We start from the raw sequence: 16613 nt of genomic DNA on the forward strand, positions 1-16613 counted from the left end.
CAAAGACTGACATGAACAATCCATCAAGAATATATATCTTATCTATCTTAAGCAGTGCACAGCATAATTTTGAGAGTCTCATCACTCTCTCTTTCAAATGCACACATCTTCTAATCCTGAACTGCTCCTGTTTATTTCTGTACTTTGAGACCCGCAGCAAAAGTGAAATCAGCTACAGGCTGCCTTTAGGGTAGCCTACAGAAATCCAAGCAGCATCACAGTGCTCAGCAGAACAGCCCAGAGTGAAATAGGCTGGTTGGGTACAGCTATAGCAGAAGACAGTAACTATTTGAGGAAAGGCCAGGATGAAGGAATGAAGAGCAAGTAGATTCAGGACACAAAAAGTAAAACAGAATCAATAAGAAAACAGAAATGTAAAGCAGTAAATAAAGAACATATAAAACAAAATTCAATTCCAGTAAGAAGAAAGTATTTTGTTAAAAAGAATGCAAAAATAAATTTCTGTGTACATCCTTAAATAAAGATTTAGGTACACATATCTTCTAAATGTTAATATACCAGCTACACAGCTTTTCATGAGGAGGTCTCAGGCTTCAGAGCAAGATGAAAGGTCTTGTGCAGTCAAGAGCTGGGAGAGTCACATGCATTTGTAGAGAGATCAGAGAGCAGAACTACAGTTAGGAATCAAACAAGTGACATACAAGACTTGACACAAAAATGAACCAGCCTACTGGCAGATGGCAGACTTCAAGCGAAGGACATAAATTTTCAAGTAGAAATAGAAAAATCACCTTTAGAAGACGTCTTTCAAAGGAGGAAAAGTGTGGCCTAGAGTTTGGTTTCTGGAAGTCAGCTAGGAACGGCAGGATGAAAGTAAGCAGGCCTTTAAAGGTGAGGTTGTTCCCTAACCCTGGCAAGTGTCAGCCCTCCCGCAGTGTCCCTAGGGCTGTGTAAGAAAGAGATAAGGGGCATCAAGAGGCACAAACAGCAAAGCTCCGGCAAGTCGCCACGGACCCACACTCACAAACACCATGGGACATCAGGAGACCCAGCGAGACGACGAGGCGGGACGCGCACGCGTCTCTTTAAGGTGGCCCTGGGGGTAACCCCTCTTCGCACGGGCCTCTCGGGAGCGGCAGCGCGCAGTGCCCCGGCGCTCGCTGCGAGGCTGTGCCGCTGCCCGGCCACGCCTGGCGGGGCCCGACCTGACCCAGCGCTACCGCCCGGCCCCACCGACACGCCCTGGCCTGCCAGGCGAGCCCTGCGCCTGGCGACGCTTCCTGCCGGTTGCCAGGGAAACTACGGGCCGCCGAGAGACCAAACTTCCTCGGCTGTCCGAGCCTGGGGTGTGTTGACGAGCGCATGCGCGGCGGGGGGCGAGCGGGGGCGCGGGTTCCTCAGGGGCGCCTCCGCCGTGAAACGAGTGTCCCGGGGGCCGGGGCTGCGGCGGTTCGTCCGTCTGTGCTGGAAGCTGCGGTGGCGGGGCTGCCGGCCCGCTGGGCTGCTGCGGAGTGTCGGGGAGCTGAGACATCGTCTTCAGCCGGTCGGAGCTTCAGAGCTTGCTGAAGAAAGACCGAAAATTAGATTTAAAAGTTTTTTCAAACAACTTTATATGTTTGTGATTAGAGTGGGGATGGTAAATTTTCAGGTGACATTGCCCCTCGTTCTTAGTCACTTTCTTAAAAACTTCCCAAGGAAAACAGGATTTGGAAAATATTCTGCTTTTATTTTTATGTGATAAAAATTTGGCTTTTAAGGACAGGGTCACATTCCCATTGGTGATCATATTTGTTCCAAATACAATCATAGAAAGTTGATTTTTAGTGGGTTTTGGTTGGTTGGATTGTGTTTGTTTGTGTTGTTTTGTTATTGTTATGGTTTGGTTTGATTTTCTGATGAAATCTCTGCCACAAATATAGTATTTATTCATACATCATCACATCTGTATGTGGTAAATGACCTTTTGGGTAAAAGGGTTCTTTTTTTTTTTCCTTTGTGGTCCCTATTAATCACCAGAGTGCTTTCTCACTTTAAGAAATGTGTTTATTCTTTCATGCACTTAACAATAAATCAAGCAAGATGTTTTCTTGGTTCGCCTAAATTGTATGGGATGTGATCTTTCCACCATCGCAATCTTTCTCACTTTGTAATTTATAACAAGGAGCTGAATGGGAGTTTAGAAGTGGGTAAGAGAGGCTATTCTGATGATTTTCCTCAAAAAATCAGGAAAATGCACTGGCAATGTTGACGGTTGTCAACTATCTGAAAATTGCCATTTGCATTAGATTTTGGTCAATGCTGGTATTTCCTAATCAGTTTTATCCAACATAAATGGTTTGTATCTGCCAATAATGAGAAGTCGAGAGGACATTTGCAGAGTTAAAATAGGGCTGCATAATTAAATGCCTTTGAAATACATTAGCATAAGAGACCTTTTGGAAATACAGAAGGAAAAAATTATAAAAATGATGCTGGAGAAGGGAAGATTTCTATTTTATTTCTAAGTGTTTTAACTAAGCCCAACAGACTTTCATAAAATTATTACTGTTCCACAAGACTGAAGGCAATAGAGGAAAGGACATCTTTTATCCATAAATTTTACAAGCTGGTAAATGTTCTCAGAAAAACGCAATATTTGTAAAGCAGACCGTGCAAGTCATTGAAAATCACAGTGCAAAATGCAAACCAGCATGCTCAACTCCATAATGAGAAAAAATAACTACTTTTCTGAGCACGGTTTATTTTTAGTTCAATATTTTAGTATCATTTTATACCTATAGCTGCTATAGTTGCTTTGTGAGTACAGAACAGACTACAGCTACATTCAAGCGTGGCAGAAGGTAGTAGTACAATTCCTAAGTCAGTAGGAGGTATGAACTGCTGCATTGCTTGAAGCAAAATACCACTGATCAGCTCTGTGGAGTCAGCAGCTCCCACCGAGCTCCTGGAGAAATGGCTGGGTAGTGAAAGGACAGGTAAGATTCCAGTCTCTGTGCAAGAGCAGGGCTTAGTTCAGAGTTCAGTCAGTTTTCTGAAAAATGCAAAAGAAAAGAATTACGGTACAGTGGTGTGCGTGGCACGGCAGGGAGTCTTGCTGTGCTTTGAACGTTGAAAACATGGACTATGCTGCTCGCCTTGCAGTGAGATATGGTGTGTGAAATCAGGGTCTGAGAGACACCTGCTGAATTGTGGCTGTGGATAGACGGGCATCACTCCGTCTCTTGAACTGAGACAAATCACACTACATTTGGCTCTCAGGGAATTGCCTTCATGCAAGGATCTGCCCAGGGGTGCTGCCCTGGCTTTGGTGCAACACCAGCACATCCCTTCCCATGCTGGGGCACCCCGCACAGGCATCAACGTGTGCCTGCAGAGGTACACTCGCCACCTACATTCTTAGAACTGAGTAGGAAATAACTACACCCTTAGGGATATATTTTTCTAACTTGCATGTTAAGAGTTGGGAAAAGAGAAGTCCTAAGGTTAAACACACATCCAGTCCCTACTGATTCCTACAGCAAAATCTTAAAGTGGTTTTTATTACACTTTGCCTATGAATTTGCAGCTCCCCTGCTCCTTGAGTAGCTTCCTCATTATTACCTGGCCTTGGATTTTCTAAGGTCTTGCTGAAAATTAACACAGGGAATGTGGGTCAAAATACTTGTAATGAAGTTTGTTTAAAATAAAACACTTTTCCTACTGTGCCCCACTATTTTTGGTACTTGTGATAGGAATTAGTCTGTGACGTTTTAAAGCTATTTGGTGGATGGACAGTTCAGAGGGAAGAATACTGTAAGGTCTATACGATATATAAATCAACAAAACATGACAAATTTTAACATTTTTCTCCATTGTGATGATACCACTTTGTAGTCTTAAATATGGTGTCATGACAGACAATTATTACTGTACACTTGTATAGCATTAGCTCCAGTTATTAGGAGTTTTTCCTTTATGTATTTTTTTAGTTTGTTTAATTTAACTGTCATAAACCTTTCTTAGTGCTTGAAAATAAGTAAAAGACAAAAATATTAATAATTTGCAGGGAGTTTTTATCAGTAAATGAAATGCAATCACTTATATGTATGTGAGTGTGTTCTTGTGAGCATATAGAAATATGAAAATGAAAGCTGACTCTGAACTGATCACTTTTCCATAATAATAATACTCAACCAATTTAAATAGAACCAGTGATTAATTAATTATCTCTCACTGCTGATAAAAGCAATATGCAAGTTGACTTTTTCCATTAGTCACAGTTAAATAGTTAATTACTGAGAGGGAAGAGAATTCACCAAAGCAAAATGGATTCTGAGGCTTACGAAATTAAAACAGAGGCTTATTGGAATATGGCTAATTAAAAAAAAAACACCAAAGAAAACAGTCACATGTTAGATCTTTTTGTCTGAGCATATTTATGCCTTTGTTAAGCTAATTCATTTGGTATTGTTTAGGTTTGGCACTTGGCCAACGCCACTTGAGAAATGGTAGAGGGAGCATTTCATCACAAGTACAGACTTTTGAATGTGGAAGGGAGTTAGCACTTGAATTTTTGTCATAATTTCATTAATTTACATTGTCAACATTTTCCTCTCTGTTTGTAGCATTTTTTTTTTTAGACAATAGGTGTTTTATGCTGGTTTGTTTACTATATTTTGCTTAATACAAGAAAGAGATTACCAACAGCCTTAAACATGGATTCACGTTTCTTCAACTTAACATGTTTGGTAATTCTTTTTATGTCTCCAATAACATTGAAAAGTTAGAAATTCTAGCTGGTCTCTCCAAAAGTTCACATTTAAAACTGAAGTCTCTATGAGTGTTTTCCTTAGTCTTCAAATATCATTCCCCAGAGCTTTTATCCTGATTTAAACACTTTACATGCTTTATAAATAGTACTCTATAAAAAAGAAATTATTCTACAGGGTTTAGCAGTAAATGTGAGCCACTGAACAAACTGTAGACACCTAATTGTAGTTTTAAAGTTCCCCTGCGAAGATATAGGTGCTCCAGGCACTTTCATCGATAAATGATGTATCAGATGATTAGTTCAATGCCTGTCAGAAGTTGATGGACCTGTGAATATTCCCTTATATCCTCAGTGAAAATTGATGTGAAACAGTTGAACAATTCCAGATAACAGTCCATAGACACTACTAGATTGCTTAATTTTTTCTGTAAAACACCAGAAATGACTTGATTGCCTATTATTAAGTGCTAAATTGCTGTAAGAGCTTTGGATTGGCAGATCAAAGTTCTTTGTAAAACTCAGAGACAAACTTTCAAGAAGCAGACTGACCCCCAGGAATACTTTCAGGTTTTTGTTGCAGAGTAACAAAAATGCATATAGGAATGACACACATATTTAGGAACTGAATGAGGCTCTTAGGGGGTATCATGGAGTACACAGGTCTCTACCACTTGTGTGCAGATATGGTGCTTGGGTATGATTCTTGAACTAAGGTGCAACACTGAGCTAAATCAAGTAGTTTCACGGACAACTGCAGCTAAATTCCACACTAGTTTTTTTAATTATTCTGAAGGTTATCCTGCTGATTTGAAATAATTAGGATTGCTCCACATTTCATCACTTACTGAAGTGTTTAGAGCAATGGTCTAATGGTTTTATACTTGTGTTCCTCTTGTACTCATGGCTGTACAAAACCAATGTTCCTATCCCCTGTAGTTAGCCAGTACAATCAGGAGTCAGAACAGACCACTTATACACCTCTATCAATGAACTGAACCACCTCAAAAGTGCAATTTGAATTGAGATATGTCAGGATTTCTTTTTTACTGTTTCTTCTAGATTTTCATATTGCCGTCAATAATGGCAGCTGTTGTTTATTCTGGTGATGCCAATTGCTCAGGAAAGACAATTCATTCCATTGCCATTGTTCAGATGGTGGCACAGTCACAGCTACTTCTGTAAAAATTACTTTGCTTCTTTATGGAGAGAGATCCATTCTCACTAGTAGAGTCAAAAAAGTAAGAGTTAGGAAGCTATATTTCTTTGAGTAACTGGACCTAAATCTGAGTTTTATGACACTTTATTTCTTGCCTCCTTGCTGTTTGCTGGAATCTTCGTTCCTAATTTGTTTCAGGAGTCCTTACCCCAGCATGTTGATAGTTAAACACCTAAGAACAAGATTCACAGGAAGTACCAAAGTTGAGCAGTCAGTGGCCAGCACTAGCTCATGGAAAATGTTAAAGAGAAAGTTGTGGTTTTAGAGAAAAGTAGGAGCCAAACACTTGGAAAAAGAAAAGAGGGAGCTGGATATATATCTGTGAATTCTTTTCTGGAAGTCACAGTGCTCAAAGTGTTCAAAGGTAACAAAAGGGTTTGGAAGCAGTGCTAGAAGCCTCACTGAGTTACAGAAAACTCAGGTTCAAAAATCTGCTCCTGCCTGATTTGGAGTATGGGCTTGAACCCAGCCTCTCCTGCTTCTCAAACCGCCAAACATAGGATGGTATATTCAAGTGTTATTCTCAGCTGCTTTAGGATATCTCAATTATAATCCTAATTGCCCCAGAGTACCAACTTTTATTAATTATTATTTACTCCACACAACAGGTGTGGGTACCTGTAAGTAGAAACATAGTGAGAGAATGTATCTGTGAGCACAGCAATCCTAAAAGATGATGTGGTACCCAATGTCACAGAAAGTAGTTACAGAACTAGAAACTACATGTTCTGTATGTAAACCAGAATCTGCCTTTAAAATAGGACAGGATAGTCAAAGATGACAATTTTATCATGGCTTTGCAGGCACTGAGAAATGTTCACTCTTTATTTATATTGCAGATTGTTTTATATAATACCATGAGTGCCACAATATGCAAATAAAAAAGGAGAAGTAGGGTGGCCTTTCTGTTCTCTCTGCAGAGAATGCCATTTTTCTCTTCCTGATGATTTTCCTGAAGTTGGAATTTGCTTAAAAACAGTTTTTGTGGGATAATGTTCTTCAAATGCAAGACAGACATTCACGAACTGCACTCACCAAATGCTTTTTCTCTAATTATTTGAAAATGAAAACTCACTACTAAATTTCTAAGGCAGAATAAATATAATTTAAATTCTCCTGAGGGAAATAATTACGCCAAAGTCGAAAACTTGCAGCTGATTATTCGTGTGTTACTATGAGAGCTGACTTGACATGTTTTCCCTATCCGGGTTGCACAGGGTTAAAAAAACCCAACCCAGGTGAGACACAGGCTGCAGTTTTGTATGTTCCCACTTGGTGGCAATCATTCACTGCTTTGCCTTCCCATTGCTCCGCTTTCTCTGCATTCTGCCTCTCGGTTTGGGGAAAGAAACAGGGGGAAAAAAAATCAAAGTTTTCTGTTATTTCAAATATCAAAGGTGGCAAAATAGGAGAATTTGTTAAGTGGAAATCGAAGTATTTCATAGTTCAGTTGTCAGAGAAATTGTGTTCTTTGTTAGGAAACCTTTTACCAATTTTATCCCCCTGTAGGGCACACATCAATAGAGGTATATAACGCATTGATTAAGAGCAAGTTTACTGGACTTTGTAGCCTCAATAGAGGTATATAACGCATTGATTAAGAGCAAGTTTACTGTACTTTGTAGCCCTGCCCAGAATGAGGGAAATGATAATACAAAAAAGTTCTCCATGAATTCATAAGGAATCATGAGAGGTTGTTGTTGTTGTTGTTGTCGTTTGCTTTTGTTTTGCTTTATTTTTTAAACAACAGAAATAAGTCTGTGTGCTTAGGACTTCTTAGTCTGCAGAAAACATGCTGAGGCAGAGGTCTTGTTGTTCTCGCTAACCAAACATATGTCTGCAGAGGCTTTGTCTTTCATAACATTAACAGATCTTTCAGCTTTTTCCTGGGTCCCTGAGGTTCCCTTTGCTGGATCAGACGTAGGGTAGAGCTGCAGTAAGAGCATCAGGCTGCGCTCTGAGGCACACATAGTGTGGATGCATTGCTTCACAAAAGCATTTAATATCTTCCACACACCAAGCACAGCTGGCACTTGAGATAACAACTCCAGGGATGATAGGAACAATTTCTTTGTTTATGACATAGAGAAGGTTTGAAAGACAGACTTAAGGTCCATAGGACTCAATTCAAGCTGCTGGCTGAGAACTAGTAAAGCCTAGGAGTGTTGGTTGTAGTGATGGTGATGAGAATGGGAGCTGTGCTAAGTCTTGACTAAATGCTACAGACAGAATGAAAAGTGATGGTAGTAGTAATAGTTTTCTCTGAATCTTTTATCTTTTCAGAAAGTGGTGTAGCAACAGCCCAGATTCCCTCTGTCTCTGCCCACACAGGAGCAGCAAATGGGGGAGTAAAGCCAAACAAAATAGAAATGAAAAAACCAAAAAAACAAAAAAAAGAAGATCTTTCCAGGAAAGGTGGTAGGACGCGGGGGAGGAGAAGGAGCAGTGCACTGGGGCTCCAAGTGAAAACAGTGAAAATGGATGAGAAAGGATCACGGAATCACAGAATGTTAGAGATTGGAAGGGACCTTGAAAGATCACCTAGTCCAGTCCCTCACTGGAGCAGGAACACCTAGATGAGGTTACACAGAAATGTGTCCAGGTGGGTTTCGAATGTCTCCAGAGAAGGAGACTCCACAACCTCTATGGGCAGCCTGCTCCAGGCTCTGGCACCCTCACTGGGAAGAAGTTTCTTCTCGTATTTAAGTGGAACCTCCTGTGTTCCAGTTTGTACCCACTGCCCCTTGTCCTATCATTGGTTGTCACCAAGAAGAGCCTGGATCCATCCTTGTGACAGTCACCCTTTACATACTTATAAACATTAATGAGGTCACCCCTCAGACTCCTCTTCTCCAAGCTAAAGAGACCCAGCTCCCTCAGCCTTTCCTCATAAGGGAGATGCTTCACTCCATTCATCATCTTTGTTGCCCTGTGCTGGACCCTCTCCAGCAGTTCCCTGTCCTTCTGGAACTGAGGGGCCCAGAACTGGACACAAAATTCCAGATGTGTTCTCACCAGGGCAGAGTAGAGGGGAAGGAGAACCTTTCTCGACCTACTAACCACCCCCCTTCTAATACACTGCAGGATGCCATTGGCCTTCCTGGCCACAAGGGCACAGTGCTGGCTCATGGTCATTCTGCTGTCCACCAGGACCCCCAGGTCCCTTTCCCATACACTGCTCTCTAATAGGTCATTCCCCAACTTATACTGGAATCTGGGGTTGTTCCTGCCCAGATGCAGGACTCTACACTTTCCCTTGTTAAATTTCATCAGGTTATTCCCCACCCAACTCTCCAGCTTGTCCAGGTCCCGCTGGATGGCAGCACAGCCTTCTGGCCTGTCAGCCACTCCTCCCAGCTTGGTGCCATCAGCAAACTTGCTGACAGTGCACTCTATTCCCTCATCCAAGTCATTGATTAATATATTGAATAGTACTAGTCCCAGTACTGACCCCTGAGGCACTCCACTAGATACAGGCCTCCCACTAAACTCTGCCCCACTGACCACAACTCTGGCTTCTTTCCTTCAGCCAGTTCACAGTCCACCTAGTGTGGATGTATGGATGGATGTAGAAGAGAGGGGGAGGAATTAAGAATTAGGATTTTGGAGAGGAACCACAAGCAGAGCACAGCAAAGGCTTCAAATTTATGACATTTAGACTTCCTCTATTCGTGGATTATAGCTCCTGTAATTCAGTCATCAATTTGGTTTCCCACAGTTCTACATTCTGATATGAGAAGGGACCTGGAAAGAGAAACTAGAGGATGGAAAGATTTGAAGCAACTATTAGCGCATAATGAATAGGAGTGGAAGGAGTGGATGGAGTGAAGCTTCTGCTATATTCCTCATCATAGCACACTTTTATATCCTTTGTTTGAAATAGTACAATAAAGCATGTGTATTTTTGAGGAAGGAAAAGGGCAGAATGCGGAAAGTAAGGGTGGGGGATGAGTACCTCACTTCACTGCCCAGCTGCAGGCCGCACTGCTGTCACTCGATGCCACTGTATGTCATCCCACACATTCAGGGTGGCTGGCGTATCTTGTGAGCTGATATAAGTGCTGCAACGTGTAGGAGCAGATTTTGGCAACAGTGGGAGCTGCAAGGCTTAGGAAGTAGAGCATGTCTCTCGAGAGTTGGTGGAAAAGACTAGAGTTGTTGTCAGAAAGGCTGGGAATGCAAGAGCCTGGAAACTTGGTAGCCTCTGTAGGATAAACACTAATAGTTATACAGTATGGGATGCAAAAGAGAAAACTTGCTGAAAGCTTGCCAGGTGCAGGTATTTACCATGAGGCAAAGTACAGACAAGTGGCCAATATAACATCTGCTACCAGCTTCGAGTTTTGAAAAGTAATTCGGTTCACAGGAGAACTGTGTATTTAAAAATACTATGAGCCATCTCACAAAAAAAAATAAAAATAAAAATAAAAATAAAAATATATATATATACATTAATAGTATTGAAAATTCTAACAGGAGGAATTTTGTTGAATTAAACATTGGGTCAGATTAGAGATTAATATGTCATGGTGTCCTGTCATTGAGTGTCCCATCTGAGACAGGCAAAGAGCGTGCCTAGGGAAGACTATGCAAACCAGGGCAACTGTACATAACATTTCCCATGAGTATTCTCCCAGCTTTCAGCCATTTGACATTCAAGAACATCCTGAGCCAGGGATGACTGCTGCATATTCAGTACTCTTCAAGGGATTTCTCTCATGTGGATTTCTCCTGTTGAACCCCAGGAGACTATTAGTATTCACAGTAGCCTGTGACAAGGAGTCTCATGGCTCACCCTCACCTTTTTATGTTGGCTGTGAATTTGCTACCTGCTAGCTTTACTTCCTATCAAATCGTTCTTCTGCTCAGACTCTTTCAAGGTTGTAGCAAGAGCAGGACAAGTTTATGTCATCCCACAGTTATTTTTTGGACTGGATAATGAAAAATATGCTGTCAGTTTTCAGAATCTCAATACAATATCTCTGTTCCTAAACTCCCAAACTTTTTAACTTTTCTAGACATTCTGTAAAATTACAATTTGTTTAAATTATGGCAGTTTTCCTAATCAGTAATGTAAAGTTTGTAGGCCAGAGTGTGCTTTGTAACTATCAGATAGCTCAGATTATATACAGAAATTTTACTGCACACAGGAGACCCTAAAGTGTTTTCTCCTGTTATCCTTCTAATTTTGCTCTTTCTTTTTGATTATTTATTTTGCTACCCTAGAAATAGATATGATTTTTGACAGGCCACTCCAGATTGTTCCCTGTTCCAGCCTCACCTCTCATATTCATATATTGACCAGTGTTTGTGTAAATTTTCATCCACAAAACTAAAAAACACACTATTTTCATTTGCAAGCCTAATCTAATAAGCAGTGTCCCACTGAAAATACTGGTAAAATATATTATTGAGAGCAATGAGGTCTCAGTCCTGCAGAAATTTTCCATTCTGTGCATCCATCCATTTAATTTAGCATATATATACCATGAATGCAGTTCTAAAATGATCCCATAAGTCATAGTGTAGAATTTAGTCTTGCAAACTGGTACAGTGTTCTGAAGATGACTTCAGCAAATAATTAATTGTGTTATTATTCATGTGGAAAGTGAAGCAATCAATGGGGGATGAATAGTAGTAAATACACTGTTGTCCTTGCACAGTCACAAAAGGACTGTATCTGTTAAGACAGATATCGTATGCACTCCCCAGGTAGTGAAGAAAAGCAGTGAGTGGCAGGGAAGGTTAGGTCACCAGTTGGGGTTTTTTTTGTTTGGTTGATTTTGTTTATTTTGACAAGTTACACTATTGTTTGAATAAGTATTTTTAAGCTTTGTGATTTTTGCTGAGTATTAATTATCCATCAAGGGCAAAGAATGCTGCATGAGTGGTTTTTCATCGTTTACATACTTCTTTGACTCTGAATAAGTAATAATTATATTATTTACACCACCCTTCTGCACCAAAGTGCAAATTTGCAATCAATTAGTTTTATGATATGGCTTTGAATAATGACAGAAGTAGGTAGAAATCAATTAATAGTTTGTTCTTAAATTGAAGAGGCAATGACTGTTTAAACTTACCTTTTGTTTTACCGGTCTTTTACTTACAGCAACATTTCGCTTCTCAGCCGTGAATATTCTGTTTCTTAGTATTCTCAGACACTGGACCTTGTCAAAAGGAAAACCAAAATGTTAGTCCACTGCTTTACCAAGCTCAAGGTATTTACTGGTGAGACAAAACTCTTTAGCTGAATCTGATAGTTAGACCCAAACATATCTAGGTATTTTAATTTCAATAGGTGTGCTTTTAAAAATCTGCTTATATTATTATTTCCTTCAGTTTTACAGGCACAGATACACTTTTCTGGAATGCTGTTACCTGAACAATCTCTAGACCACTAAACAGAGCAAATCCTGGGAGCTGGGTCTTGAGCATCGGCTGTTCCAGGGAGCCTGTGCTCGTTCACCTGGAGCCTGAGAAACTGGGTATAGAGCAGGTACAAATGCTTCCAGAGCCAACATGGGTCCAAAAGCACTGTGTGCCTACCCCTCACAGAGCAGGGACTCTGGTGTTAATAAGCCTATAGGCTCATGCCAGCAGCTACTCCACTCTGCACCCCTGGACCTGAAATGATGAGTAAAAGGACAACAAGAAAGATGTGTGGTGCCACACAGTCAGCAAGAAACCATAAGAGTTCATTAGCTCTCATCAAGGCCTTACTGGGCTTATTAACTCCAGCTCAGCATCACATGAGAAGTCCTCTCTGCAATCTGAAAGCTCAATAGTTATTTTAATAAGAGAAAATTCTTATTTTTGCAAGACCCTGAGATATTTCAGACTTAAAATCACTATGCAGTGATGAGGGTTACCCAAATTAGTTCCAGCTGAGCAGACAGGTCTGCACAGCATAACCTAGCTCCTTTCAGAGAGCTTTGCACTAATCCCTGCAGTGGTATATCTGTATTTATGTGATTCTGCTCCAGCACAATTCACCCTATCTCTCAGCTGTGTTTAGTTTTTGAAGTCTGTGAGAATCTGCATGATGCCCTGGCTACTTCACCAGGTCCTAATTCATAAACAAACAAAAAGTGATATACGAAGATACCATGATTGGTAACTAAATTGTGAGATGTTCACCCAGCTGAAGAAGCCTGAGGTTCAACTGCACATACACATGCGTTTTGACTATATATGTGGCTACAGGTTCATTATGAGAAATAAAAGTACTGAGAAGCAGAGGTGACAATCAAAGCCTCAATGACAATCTGTTGATAACAACACATTGGAAACACATCAGATCAGCCAAAGATTTAGAAAAACAAAGTACCGGTTCCAGTGGGTCCTTTTGAAATATTTTTAAGCACTGAAGCAGAACTGTTTGGAGAATGGAAATGAGATTTAGAAAAGAATTGTGAAAAGTGCTCAGACTGCAAGTATGACTATAAAATTTTACAAGCGAACAAAAGTGTTCATGGTTAGAACAAAACAAAAAGAGAACTTCAGATTATAAAAGACAAGTTTCAAGACAGTCTTAACCACAGACAGTCGGATATACCTCTCAACTACAAAGTATTTTACAATCATAAGTCTGAACTTGATCAGGCTGAAAAATGGCATATGACAATTTGTACTGAAGTAATTGTTTCTGCACAGTAGAATACAATAAAACTGATTCTGCCAGGACCAGTTCAGTGCTTTTATGTGCCCTCAAGGCACCATTTATACTCCACTAATGGGAATTTGTGCATTGAAAATTATTATATCCTTAAATCACAACAATTCCCTGACTTTTGTACTTGTGAGACCATAAAATGACTAATTCAAGGCTCCTCCCCAGAAAGTCTAACAGTATTTTTTCCCCCCATCTCAAAGATGTGCTGCTGTGTTGGGATGTTTTTTTAGGACCTTTGTGAAGGAAAGGGCTTTGAAGTATTAAAAGATCTTTTATCAAAACAAAAGAGGAGTCTTTGACGAGTTACTCTTTCCCTCCATTGTAGACGTAGTGGTCCATTCCAGATCAGTCAACTTCTCCATCAGCTTACAAAGAAATTTCAAATAGGGCGAATCCCAGATTCTGCCAAAACTCCATTTGTTTGTTTATTTTTTCTTAATTTGACTTGCCAAGGGTTTGTGTTTGACTTGTTGCCATGAATAAAACTATTCCTCTTTCAACAATGGGCTCTCCGGGAATGGTGTGGGAAAGCTAATCCTATTACACAGCTCAGAAGTTCCCACTCAGTGGAGACTGGGGCGAGGCAGCTTATCAGGCACTTAGCAGAGCTGTCAGCTGGTCAGCTCAAGTGGGATGTTCTTTGTGGAGCAAAGCAAACCAGCAGGAGCAGTAGTAGGGTTTTGTTTATTTGTTTTAAGTAAATAGAACAACGGGGAACTTTTACATCCTTGACCTGAAAGTCATGTTCATGTAAATAGAACACATTAATGGTAAAGCATACTACAGCATCATTAACGCACTGGTCAGATGTGTTAATTTATAAGCAACATATGAGAATAGACTTCCCAGGCTGCTGTGTGTTGTGACATTTTCTGTGACCGTCTATCTCTGTGATAGCTCAGAATATTCAAGCCATTTGTAAGCTGCCTCCAACAGAATAGCTTTCCTTCAAGGGAAGTTGTTTTCAGACTCAGTGATGCCTTCATATTTTTGATAGCTCAGAATATTCAAGCCATTTGCAAGCTGCCTCCAGCAGAATAGCTTTCCTTCAAGGGAAGTTGTTTTCAGACTCAGTGATGCCTTCATATTTTTGCTCTAAGTCTTGGGCATCTTGTGATATCTCTCGTCACATCGTCAGGGGCTCCTGATGATATTGGAGGGGAGATAAATACCTAGAGAAAGAGTTTTCTTTGCTAAGGTAGAAACAGTGGCAGGACTCCTGAGGAAGGTGCGTTGCTTCACAGTAACGAGGTGAGAATTAGCAGGCAAGGGGCAAGAGCATCTATATAAGCTTTAGAAAATACTTGGAAAAATGTGTAAGAGTACCTTGGTTTTGATGAGAACAGGAAAAATTTATTCTTTTTTTCCTTTAAACATAATTCTGCATTTGACTTGTGAAGCCATTGCTGTACAAAGGGGAGGCTGCTTCTGACTTGTAAGCACCTGGAATACCGTTTCCCAGAGCCCAAGTGCTGGAGACTGAGTCATTGGTAGAATCAAGTGCCAGTCTGAGTCCAACTGCCAGCTCATTAGTGTTGGTGCCTTAACTGATTGTCCTAGTTGTGCAATTAAAGCAAAATATTATCCAGTGTCGGTACAAAACACCACACTGGATCAAGACTCTGAAAAATTTGAATTCAGGTCACAGTGCAGCTTGTGGGAATCTTCTTGTGTGCAGTTCTTGCTTTCCTTTGCCTAATATTCCCAGTATTTCTCTTTTAGCTCTGTATTAGTATGATGATCATATTCAGAAGACATAAACCAAACTATGCTCATGAGAGTCTTGAATGGCCTAATGATGACAGCCTAACCAGAAAGTATTGGCGTTTTAATGTGTCATGTAGAGAATGGCCTTATTAAATTCTTCTTTAAGAGTGAATGCATAAACATGTGTTTTATTTTTTTCTTTCCTTTATTGCAAGCAGTTATATTACTTTGTAGTAGCTCCCATTTCCTAATATACTTCTCAAGATGAACCAATCTTGTAAACTACAAGATGTCATCAGTTCCCAATGCCAATGAAGATGGCTGAGGGAACTCAGTGATTCCACAGACCAAGGATTGTCCAAGGAACTGTCCTTCAGCTATAATTTGACGTTTGTTTGCTTTCATAGGTTTTTAACCAATGGTATGGGATTCTGTGATTCATTCTGAGTTTCAGTGCTGTTTTGTTTCGTTTTTCCCCTCTTCAGGGCAAGTATAGGGAACAGTCAATTTTGTGTACTCAATATTTAGATTTTGTAGTATAAAAGGCTAACAAAATGCAACTTGTCTTAGAGCACTGGGGTGTGCCATCTATTACTTACTAAAGGAAATCAGGATGCTGAACTAGATAAATATGATCTGTGTTTTAGTTTTGCATTTTTTTTAAATTGCCTGTTACTTCATTGCCCAAGGTCAGTCTTGTCAGACAAGTGGACCAACAGTTCTCTAGAGTAACATAAAACCATTAAGTTGCTCTTTGATCTTGCACCTTCTTTAGAACCTTTTAATCAATTAACCATGAAGCTACTCAGCTTGTCTTATTTCCTGCACATAAAACTACTTTGGTCGAGCTGACACATTACTACATTATAGATCAAAGATTGAAGGAAACTTCACATCCAACCAGGATAATTATGTGAAATTTTTCTGAATCCGTTATATAAATTTTCATGCCTCATTTGGAGGAAAATAGCATTTTGATCTAGATTGAATTAAAGGATTCATGTGTCTCTTAAAGGGTGGCTAAATGGGTTTGTGCATGATTGACCTTACACAAGGTGTGGATAGATTTCACAGCTAGGCTGCTGAGCCTCAACTGTCCATCTGTCCTTTGAGAGTACCCACTGTTGATAATAATAGGAAACATGACCTGTTGGAACATAAACACTGATCTCTTGTTTAGGATGTGTTTAAATAAGAAAAAGAAATTGAATGTATTGTGATGGGATACAGATTGAAATTCTTTTAGCCCAGAAATTAGATTTTGATAATGGAAAGAGTTTTGGTTTCAGGCTTATAAGGCCACA

The sequence above is a fragment of the Nesoenas mayeri genome, assembly GCF_963082525.1.
Source record: "Nesoenas mayeri genome assembly, chromosome: 4".
In the NCBI taxonomy this organism is placed as follows: Eukaryota; Metazoa; Chordata; class Aves; order Columbiformes; family Columbidae; genus Nesoenas; species Nesoenas mayeri.